Genomic DNA, 12,107 nt, shown 5'->3' on the forward strand with positions numbered 1-12,107 from the left:
GCTGGAACCGAGGCTGGCTCTGTGGGCTCTGCCTCTTACGGCGAATGCGGGGGCCGTGCAGGGGCAGCTAGGGAGCTAGGGCACCCCGCTGGCTCTTGGGGGCTCCATGCTTCTGTCGAGCGAGATGCCTTCAGAGCTCAGACACAAGACTGTGGTTGTCAGGGTCCCTCGGAGGGGCCGTCTTTAATCACAGAAAAGATGCAGGGTTTGCTCAGGTACTCCCCTCAGCCCTGGCACACACAGACACATCACACAGCCAGCACACATGTACACGGGCACACATGCCTCTTCTGTTACCTCTCCTCTCCTTCCGTGCCGGACCCCACGATATTCACACGATCCTTTGAGGTCAGGGTCCTCTTACGCATCACAGGGCTACAGAGTTACTAGATGTAATCAGTCTTACATGGCCTGGGTTCTGCTCACATTGGCTCAGGCAGAGAAATCTGTGCTTGGAGACACAATGGGACCTGTGCATGGTCATGGAGGGTCACGCAAGGTTGTGCAAGGTCATGCAAGGTCATGCCTCTCCTCAGCCAGGATCTGGGTTAAGTCAGCTTAACCAACAGCCTTAAAGTGTCCCCAAGACCCTCATCAGTTTTCCAGAGACCACCTGTCAGGTCGATCACTCCTGCTCTGCAGTTTGGACGACCCCGCCCAGCCCTGCCCCGACCACACACTGGTCCTGGGGAGCGGACCCTGACCATGCCATTGCTTTCTCAGCATTGACAGATGGGAGGTGGAGGCCAAAGCCTGAACTCAGAGAATTAATTTTTTGCTGTAAAATGTTTAATTTTAGAGAATCTTTGCCAGAGAGCTTGGATGACAATTCTTTATGTAATGGCTGCATGTCCTCACATCTAGTTACTGGCGCCGGCACACCAGCTGACTGTCCCTTCTTGGGACTTGCTGTCTCTTCCTGCCCCGAGAGCACTCTGGAGGTACTGGGCTCGGTCCCGCACCTTGGTCACACCACTGAGGGCGGTAAGCTGGGTGCTCCCTGGGGCCCTTCCAGCGCCAGGATTCCGGGATGGGTCCTCTCGCCGCAGAAGGTCTTCACCAGGGCCCCGTCCACAAGCACTGGCCTGGCCAGACTTTGCCAGCGGACAGCCTGCAGCCCGAGGTTTCCTCGTGGGGCCTCCTGCATTCTTAGCCCAAGGACGCCACCTGGAACTAACCCTGGGGAGAGTGGGACGTGCCTGTCCCTGGTCGGGTAACAGGACACTAAGTGTGCGTCATTCGGAGGTGAGGTGATTTCTTAAGAAGAGTCCATCGAAGCAAAATTTGTTGAGAGCTCGGGATTCCTGGAGCCGTGGGCCCGGCTGTGCACACGCTTCTGCCCCTGATCTACATTATGCAAATCTCTCTCCCTCTCTCTGTCTCTCTAATGGAAGAGTCTGGCTGGGTTTCCCTGGACTTTCAAAGTAGAAATTTAAATACAATATCTGAAGCTTTTAGCCTTACTTATGGCAACACAAAAAATCCAATTATCAATTAGAACTGATAATGTTTTATAGACTGCTCTCTTTATTAGAGCCATATTGTGGCTAATTCTGGAGAACGATTTCTCGGAAATGTCCCTGGGTTATGGTTTCACTGACTCCATTTTGCGGAAGATTTAAGATCCCGGGGAGAGCCAGCCGCAGCTTGCGGAAGGTGGCCGGGGAGGGCTCCCCTGTGTCCGCGGAGCCCATGATCCTTCGGGGTTTGAGGGGAACCGTTGATGGGCCCTGTGGCACCTCGTCCTCCACTGGTGAGCCGCCGACCCCTGAGGCTTCTACTTGCTGCCAGGAGCACCCCTAAAGGACCTGCCCAGAGTCTTCAGAAACCGGAGGAAGCTGCCCCTCTACAGCTTCTCCGCCGGCATTTCTGACATCGGGTAACGGGAGCCAACCCCTCTGCAGCACGTCAGCAGACCTCGGGCCGGCTACCAGGCCCGCGTTCACAGATTACGTCTCATACCATTTGGCACTCGGCTCAGCCTCCCGCCGGCAGTTTAACTCGACGCCTGCATCAGAGGCCATCAGCTCTGCCCGGGACCTTTTCCCCCGCTGAAGCCTGTGGGGAGAATGTGTGATTTCCACCTCAAAAGACAAACCCTGCTGGGTGAGGAGACAGAAGCGGGGGAGAGGAGCTGGTTCTCAGAGCCGATCGGCCCAAGGAGAGAACTTTCACACCCGTATCTAACTGGCTTCCTGCCAACACCAAGACGCACCTCGTTCCCGGTTTTCCAGGGGCAAAACGCTCAGGGAGGCCCAGGAGCCACGGAGAAGGAGCGCCGGGACTCCCAGCCCAGTGCTCCCCGTGTGAGTTTCAGACACTTGCCTTGATGCTGAGATGGTCACACAAAAGTGCTTCTCCATAGACGGGATGTTCAGTGCGTACCTACCCGCTCCCGTGCCAGCTTGGCGGCTCTGTCTTGTGCGAGATGAGACAGGTCCAAGCGTCTGTAACCGCCCGTGCTGACAGTTCGCTTTCCGCTCTCATGACAGGGCTGGTTAGTGATTAGGACCGAACTAAAGTTAACTTACGGCTCGCAGAGCCCAGCACAGCCTGCCCCCAGAGAGGCCTTGCTCGCTGCGTGGGTGGGTAGTGAGTGGGTGAGTGAGTCAGCCATCGAGGGGGCCAGAAAACATCCTTCCTTCCTTCCTTCCTTCCTTCCTTCAAGGCATTGGTAGGGATGAAGCTTCTCTCTTCATTAGATCTAGGAAGTCGCGGCAGAGCCGTCCCATCCCTGGGGTGAAAGAGAGACAAGGTTTCCACCCGGAGCTCTCCCTCCTGCCCCTACCCCAACGCCGCCAAACCACGCAGGAAGCTCAATGATGGTGGCTTTCAACTTGAGAGAAAACCCAGCCTCCTTTAGGAGAAAACAGAAGTCGTTAAATCGGGCCCATGTGCCAACATGGTAGGCTCTAGACATGGCAACGCCAAGGTCAGGCGTCCCCTCCCCCAAAGTGATGGCCTGAGCCGGAGACCCTTGGAGACTGTTGGCAGCAAACACTGTGGTTGCCCGAGTGCAAGGTTGCTTGGCTGGGGGCCTGCCCGAGGCATCTCTACGGAGGAGACGGTGCAGAGACCCACGTCTCGATCTTACCACGGCCGAGGGGGCTCCATGAGCTCTGGTTTATGGTTTGTGCAAGGCACATAGGTGGGCTTTTCCCTTCATCTATTCCCAAAGCCCCTGTTTCTGGCTGGTTTGTGGCTGTCTCTCTCCTCCCCAGGGGACCTGGGCGGACCTTTGGAGTCTTGTTGGTGGCAGCCTTAGACAGCGAAAATTGAAGATATAATCTTACATCACAAGGGACAGGAGCGAGGGATGGAAGGACTGAGAGTCAGGGCGGCAAGCTGAAGAGCGCAGGTGAAGGTCCAGGAGCAGTGGCGGACCCGCAGCCGTGCCCAGTCGCTGACGTGAGCCTTCTGCCTCCTCTGGGGTGCGGGGTAGCTTGCCCCGTGACCGGGCCAGCTCCCTCAACAAGGCTCAAGAGGAAAAACCTATGTACATCTCGGCAATTAGGGAGGCCTTCTTGACCAACAGGCTAGAAGGGTCACACTCATGGGCTTGCGGGACCAGACAGGCGGTGAAAACTTTGGCATGTGGGACGCAAGCCCTGAGGGAAAGCGTGTTGTGAGGGACCACCCTGGGATGTTCCTCCAAATCTCTGGAACCCTCCTTCGCAAGTGGGGAGCAGAGAGATGCCCAGTGAAAGTCTTAGTACATTTTCAGCTCACAGCACACACACTCGACCTTATATTTTAATGAATAAGTTAGTGGTGTGGAGGGAACTTGAAACCCGTGAACTTGTCTTCAGTTCCTGCATGTTCCTAACACCCCAGGGGGGAAGCCCTTCTAGGCTTTCCTTCCAAATTTTCCACAAATACCCCAGGCTAAGCCTGGCTCCATCCCAACAGACTGTGCAAGGCATCAGCCCCAGTGCCTGGGCTCCCCAAACTGAGAAGGCCTTGAGGCCCCTAGAAGAAGACAAGTCACTCTAGGGCCAAGGACAGAACCCCTGGTCTTTGGGAAGATTTCCTTTCTGTCTTTCAGTCCAGGGGCCTGGTCTGTTTCGTGCCAGCGCCTGCAATTAATGCCTCTCCTCCAAGTGGACACAGCAGCCCCAGGAAGAAGAGTCCAGAATGGCACGTTAGTGATTTTCAAGCAGTGCAAAGAGCCAGCCAGCTTCTGGGCACAAGTGAGGGCTGGGCATGGGTCCTCAAGGAGCTTCGATGGCCTCCCAAGGCAAGGAAGAGGGTATACTAGGCACCCTGGTTCCGGACAAGACCCTCACGTGGCTGGGTACTGACATAAGAGGGGGTGAGGGCTTCATCTTCAGACCCTGATTCATAATAGTTCACAACTCTGCCACCAGCTGGTGGAGGCTGGGGAGGCCAGCAGTGCAGAGATGGGGGGGGGGGACGCAGTGTTTTCACAAGGATCCTGGATGAAAATAACTGAGCACCTCTCCCTTAGGTATTGCCCCTGGGACTCTACGGCCAAAGACACCAGGTCTGTGCACTTTCATCTAGGGACAGAAGCCAGATCCTCAAAGACACGTTGGAAAGATGCTCTGGAAGGGTTTGTTCATGAGAGCTCCCAAAGGTGTGTCTGTTTCGAAGTGCGACTCCTCTGGTCCAGCGGTGTGTCCAGTCAGGAGGGCCCGGAGGAAGGCGGACTGGGCAGCCCTGCCCTCCAATTAGGACCTCTGCTCCTTTAAGCTGCAAGAAACTGACTCCGTCTGAGCAAAGGCTCAGAAACTTCTCCCCATGATTCAGTTGTAAGGACCCCATGTAAGGATCACCCAAGCCTGGCTTGGTGCAAGGGGAAACGTGGATGACTTTGTTTCATTCTGTTTAACCCCCAGGTACAGAGGCATTTCACTCTCCTTTAGGCATGGGGAGATTTAACTTGATTGCTCCCACTTGCACACACACCCCCCGCCGTGTCCCAGGGGCCTCTGAGATGCTCCCCAGACTGGGCTCCCAATTTGCAGACAGACGTGGTGTCACTGGCTGGCTTTCTCCGTGAGGGACACATTCTTCTGTGGACCATGGTGGCTTCTGAGATGGCACATGACCATCCCGCTCTGGGGGAGTGCTGGCCAGACGGTGAATGGGGAGAGGGTTATGAGACTTTTCTCAGGGTTAGCATGAGAACATCAAGGAACCACCCTGGGAATAGGAAGAAGACAGGGAGACCCTTCTCCTAACGTGACGTAAAGACCCAGAGGAGGAATAAGGAAGAACCAGGTACGTCCTGCCAAGGAGAGACCCTCCTCTGAGCTATTCCTTGACACCTGCCAGGAGAACTGATATCCCCCAGATATCGCAGAGTGAAGGGACCTTAGCAATAATGCGGAGATAGGACCCTGGAATTCAGGGGCACCGGACCAGTGTGGGGCTTCTGTGCCTCGTGGGTCTTTGAAACGGAGACGCCCGCTCCCCTGGGGGCAGATGAAGGAGCCACGCCTAGCTCGTGGTTCTGACTTCACTTATTTAAAACGTGGACGGGCAGGGCTCCAAACACACTCCTAAAAATGTGGCAATTTGGCAAACAGACAATTTTGAGCTGAAGGAACTTGAGAAATGGCAGGTGTGCGAAGGACCCTCTATCCTCCCCCTGGAGCAGGTGACAGACCCTCCCGCGGGAGGTGCCCTTGCTGCGCCCAGAGGAAAGGAGCCTCATCTCTGGAAAGACCGAGAGGAGTCTGAGAGGAGAGCTCGCGCCGAGTTCACCCAGCTCATGGCCCCGAGCCCACGCCCTCTGTCTGGTGACTTTCCGCTTCGTCAGACCCGGCCTGAAAACGTCCAGGTTCACCCACTTAGCGATGTCGCATCGTAGAATGCTTCCATGGAGAACATTTGCTTTTTTCTTGCTGTCTGCCTTCTGTCGTAGCACCAGCTGAATACCTGACAGCAGGAGGAAAGGGGTTTTTTCCTCCCCTTCAGGACCGTGTGTCTCCCCTCACTGGTCATTCACTCTGACGAATGAATGACGCTGGGGACTGTGTGCAGCCCACCGCGTGCACGGGCCTCACTTTCTCTCCAGAAGAGAGAAGGGGCTCCCTGCTCCTGAGCGGCGGCTGCAGCAGGGGGACGAGTCACGGAACCCGTGTCTAAGGACGCGTGCTCCAAGCTCAGCCGCCCGGGTGTGCATCTCAGCTTCAGCTCCGCGTCACCGAGGGACTGTGAGAAAGTGGCTTAATTCTCTGCAGCCTCTGTGACCTCCTCGGCGTCACGGGGGTGTAACAACCCGCGTCTTGTGCGGTGGGAGGAGTTAATATGCGCGAAGTACAGAGATCCTGCCCTGCACGACCAGATGTGGGTCCTCGATTACTGCCTGAGATCGGTGGAAGTTGAATGAAGTATTTTAAAAATAATGGAGGCGGTCATGCTAAGGACAGAATGATCCTGACATTTGCTTCAAGTCACCGTCAGGCTCTATTCAGGGCCATAATGTGACGCTCGGGGAGGGACTTCTGTCTGCCGTGGGGGAGGGATGAGCTCCGCTCTGAATCCAGGACAGGAGGAGGGATTTCCAGCGAAGGAGCAGCACTGGAGAGAGGCGGTGGGTGGGAAATTCGTGAGAGGACGGGGTAATGCTGCACTAAACCGACGCAAAGGGATTCTTGCTGGAAGCAGGTCAGGGCATGAAGGATTGATCACCTACGATCGATACAGATTGATCAGATGCTGAGGGCAAGGGTTCCGGCTAAACCAACCAGACCAGACTGGGCAGTGCACAGATGGGACGTGGAAATCCAAAGGTACTGGCCCAGCTGGGAGGAAATTGCAGCAGGCCCTGCTACAGTCTGCTCAGAGAAGCTGCGTCCAAGCAGCACGAATGAAACCAGAATAGTTACCTTTCAGAGCACGTACTCTGCGTCAGTGCGGGCTAGTAGTTCGAGTTGCCGGCTAGTGTGGTTGGAGCCCCTGCTGGGAGCCACCCAGTGCCCTGAGCTCACCCTCATTTACTTTGTAACCAAGATTCTCATTACTTTGTAACCAATGATTCTGGAGCACCCGCTGGGTGCCACCCATTGCCATGGGCTCGTCCCCGCCACACGCACTAGTGTCCTGCTCTTCTCCAAGCGCTGGGAGGTATGGGCAGAGCCCCGGTGCCTGGGGTCCTGAGGTCTGGGGGTTAACCAAAATGGGGAAGGATCTGGGGCCCCCATTCTCCTGATCTAGGGTCCTATCCTGGAGAGTTTATGCCAGGCAGCTCCTCCGCCTCTTGACCTCATCTGATAGGTGGATGAGTCTTCAGGGCCTCCTACAGATTCTCCCCGGACCTGTGGTTCTGAGGCCTGCTGGCTGCTCCTGTAGGTAAACAGGTTTCTCAGATCCAATCCTTTGGCAAATACCAGACTAAACAAAGCACTTTGAACAGCGTCTTCTAGCCTTTCATATGCTGGTGTCCACTGAGAGCCAGGCGTGGGACGCCAGGTTCCCAGGTGGATCTGACTACAGAATATTATTTTTTATGGGATCATCTCACTAGTTTCCAAAGGAAGACCGCTGGGAAATGTCCTGATGTTCTCAAAAGCTCTTTGCAGTTATAGAATCTCTGTGACCTGCTAATTGCACAAGACAGAGGAGCTCCTGGCCCTTGAGAAAATACAGTTAAAAAATAATAGAAGGATTATCAGCCTTCATTCACCATAGAGGGTGCAGGGCATAAAACAAACTGTCCTTCCTGTGTCTGCATCGAGTGGACGGACCCTGCAAAGCCTTCACCTTGTGCGGGTTGGAGGAGGTCCGCCATCCTTGGCATTTCAACACTTCAACCTTTCTACTGGGCCTCTGCATTTCGGTTTGAAAAACCGGCCTGCGCTAATTGTCGGAGGCTGTTTCCCTCCGATTCCCCCAAGCGAAAGACAAGGGCTGCTGCTTTCCCTTCGCTGCATCAGTTGTCAACAAGAAAGACCGCTCTCCCCCAGATGGTCGATTCTGCGTCTCTGGCCCGGAGTTTTCCATCTATAGAACAGCTCAAAGCCGCTTGGCACTGGGATCTCCACGAGAGGCTCCGCGGAAGATTTCCAGGATGGAAAGACGTTTGTCATCTTGGCAGGAGCCTGTTGAAGTAAATCCAGGAGTGTCCTGCCCAGTCCCCAGGTGCCTCTGAACCTTTCCAGGTGCGCTCACAACAAGCTGTGGATCGTCCCCCACCTGCTGAAGGTCAACAGCCCAACAAAGTAGGTCTACAGGAGCTTCTGGAGGACGCAGCCCTTCCTGTCCACACTGGCGTCCACACTGGCGTCCACACTGCCCTCTGGACATTTGAATCTGTCTAATGGAAACCTACTTCCAGCAAGAGCAGTGGGGCTGACAGCAGTGAGTTGTTCCTCGATATTATATTTTGTCTTGGTAAGTGTGGGGAATGTCATGCCAACCACTGGGTAAAGCATAAATAAATACATATGGGTCAAGCAGACAATTCGCAGACACAAACCTATGACTTGGAAGTAAATGTATGGGAAAAAATGTCAATTTCAACTAAAAATGCAAACCAAACAATAAGTAAATACGCCTGTACAAGGATGAGTGTGTGTGTGTTTGCCCATCAAACTAGAAGGGGCCATGTACATCTTTAGTAGCCAGTTGGTGGGATGATACGTCTGAGTCACGGCTAGTGACGATACACACTGATATTCTGGGCAGTATTTATCAGAGATGTTAGGAAGCTCTATGAAAAGAACAGTTAACACTTACTAGACACCAGGTCCAAATTAAGTACCTTGGGCACACGTGGTGCATGTAGCCGATGCAATGACTCCTCTGTCAAACACACCATCATCTTCATTTTGTCTGCTGAGTAGAGAAACAGAAGGAGGAAGAACTCAGGCAGTTGGCCCAAAGTTGTGTAGCTGGTCTGTGACAGATGCAGAATTTGAACTCAAGACCCGTTCTCCAACTCCCTCACTCTCCTGTCGGGTGTGACTTCCTCATTTGTTCTGTGTCTGTGAAGGAGCCTAAATACACCTTAAAAGTTGTCCCATGACGACTTTGACACAAGGATACTCACTAGTCTATTTATGATAGTGAAGCCTGGGGAGCATGTTGGCAAAATAATACACTGTCACTTAAAAATAGCATCTAGGATTTTAGGTTATGGATGTCAGAATGAATGCAAACACATTTATCTTCAGTGCCTACCTAAATCCTACTAAAAAGGAGATTCAGTAGAAATTTTTAGTAACACTCACGATCACAAGGATGATGAGAACAGAAAAGGAAATGGTAACATGACTTTGGATGCTGAGAGGCCGAGAGACAAGTGTTTATAGACCAGGCCATCAAAGAAAGGAGGACCCAATCTATAGTACCTAAAACACAGAAAGCAGAAGAAAACACCAACAGAAAGGAAAACATGCAACACACCAAAGACCCCCACTGAGCTCAAGACGTGATGTACCTGGCACCGGGGAAGCAAACATGGGATTCGACCAATCCCTCTCCCAGACATGCCTTCATTCCCCCACTCAGTGTGTTGGCTCTGGCAGGAGACTAGAGAGCTCTCTAGAGAGGCTAAGGCAGAGGGTCACTGAAAATGTGAGGGTTAAATGAACAGCCAAATTGAAAATATGATTAAATATGATGATTAAATATGATGTTTTTTTTTTTTTCTCCTGGTTGACTCTCAGCATTCTGGTGATCAGACTTCTCCCTTCCAGAAAGGAAAGTAGAAGATTCTTTTCTGGAAAATCTCACCAGCCCAGGAGAAAAGACCTAACGATATGAACAGCAGAGTCCCCACAGTGACATTCCAGGCAGGCTGCCCCATGGCAAGACATAGCCGACAAGTGTCACCATTACTTGGGATTCCTAATCAACTTTTTAGGAACCTTTTATTAAATATAAGCAAAGTTTCAAAAATGACCAAATATTTGAAGAAGTCTTGTAACATAGAGAGATACCAAACAAGCAAATAGAACCCCGGAGAGAAGACGATTATGTAGAAAGATGAAAACCAAAGCCAAATAAAGAAGAAACACTCCAATAATACCCTCCAACTCAGAAGACGTTACGTCTATGAAACAAGAACAGCATGCCAGTAAAAAGGAACACTTAGAAAATAAAAGAAACAAAGTGGCTTGGGGACATTAAAAAAGATAATGGAAAAAATTAAAAACTCAGAAGGAAGGTTTTAAGATAAAGCTGAGGAAATCTCTCAGATGGTAGCAAAATGCCAAAGCAGTTTAAGAAGAGAAAAGACAATTAAAGAATCAACCAAAACAATAACAACAACAACAACAAAACCCCAAAACAAAACAAAGCAAACAAATGAACAAAAACCAGAGGAGAAGAGGAAAAGTTATAAAGAGAATGGATGTAGCACAGGGGGATAAATCACCAAAAAACAGCAGAGATGACCGGTCATGATGTAGTGATTTTTGGTGCCTCAAAGTGTTCCAAGCATTGCCTATTAACTCAAGAACTGCACATTTACTCATAGAATTCTAATGAAAACTCTTGGAGTTGACATTATCTTTATCCTACTTTATAAATCAAGACAGTAAAGCACAGAAGGGATAAAGTCTGATTCCCCAAGGTCACCCAACTGATAAATGGCAGAGCAAAGATTCAAACTCAGGCATGTTGGCTCTCTTGTCTAAGATCTAAGCACGTCATCAGGCTGCCTCTCAGGAAAATAGCTTTATAAAATCTAAGAAATTCTTCACGGTTGTTTTCCAGACCTGACGTTTCCGAACTGAAAAGACCATTTGAGTGTCTAGCACATTGGATAAAACGTTATGCATACTAAGACATAAAACCATAGCACGATGGAACTTCAGAACCCTGGGGACAAAGCAGAAATCCTAAAAGCTGAGAGAGAGAGATGAGAGAGAACACATTTCCTATAAGATCAAGAATCAGGATGACGTGTGACTTCTTCTTAAGAACAATTCTGGAAACAAGGAGAAAATGGAATAATGCGCTGCCTTCAGTTCTGAGGGTCAGGAAGTTGAACTAGCCGTCTGTACTCAGCCGAATGGTCACGTGTGAACGTGGAGTAATGACAGTTTAGATACAACTGGCCTCGTGCATCTTTTCCTTCAACCTGAGGGAGTCAACCAGAGAGGGAGGCACAACAACAGGAAATAGGGCTACACAGGAAAGCTGGGTCCCCAAGGTTGTAGGGAAGGAATCTCTAGGATGACAGTCATGTATCAGACAGTGTCCAGATCAGAGCAGGTCGGGAGAGTGGGATGGCTGTCCCCAAGATGAAGTTCACCAGATGTGTTTGAGTGACCTGCGCAGGGGCTCCAGTGAAAGTCAGTTTCCGGAAGATGTGGGAAACACAGGCAGACGAACCAAGAGACAACACGCGGAGGATGAACTACACCGAGAATGAACCGTTGTTCAGGGAAAGACAAGTGACCTCAACATGTCCACTGAGTCAGAAATACGTATTACCGTTCCTGTTTGCGTGTGTATATAAAAAAGCACCGAGCGAACACAGATCTGATCAGAATGGTGACTCCATCCTCATGGTGGGATGCCAGGGGTGTGGGGAGAGGGCACGTGTGCATTTCTTGTCCTTAGTGGTGAGTAAGCCAGTAAATAAAGACTGAAGTGGAAAAATCAACAGGTATGTTATGTACAAACGTGGGGTAAAGACCAAAGAAACGGCAGGAAATCGGAAAGCGTTAAACTCTGTGTGTGTGCGCGGGGGGAGGACAGGCATGAGTTTTATCAGGGAATACTGATTTTATAATAAATCTTACAGATGCAATTGATTCTGTAATTATGTGCCCAGGTAGCTGGTTATAATGAAAACTCATAGAGGAAATGATGATGGACATGAAGGGTGTTGGTAACATGACAAGTGACAATCGCATGGTGTTGGGTGAAAAGCAGGATCCCAATGACATGAGCAGGACTGTGAGAGCACGGCAAACAGACGAAACCAGGAGAAAGACTCGTGGGGAAGGCATCAGGTACTGAAGGTGCCTGGCCAGAGTGGGGGATGCTTTAAAGATCCTTCTTTTAAGTGTTTCCCACATTTGCTGTCATGTGGTGAGGTTTCTTGGGTGATGGAAAGTGGAGGAGAGAACAGATGCCCCTGGAAAGTGACCATTCTCGTGGGAAGCCTGGTGGGCATGGAGTTA

The sequence above is a fragment of the Mustela nivalis genome, assembly GCF_964662115.1.
Source record: "Mustela nivalis genome assembly, chromosome: 10".
Lineage (NCBI taxonomy): Eukaryota > Metazoa > Chordata > Mammalia > Carnivora > Mustelidae > Mustela > Mustela nivalis.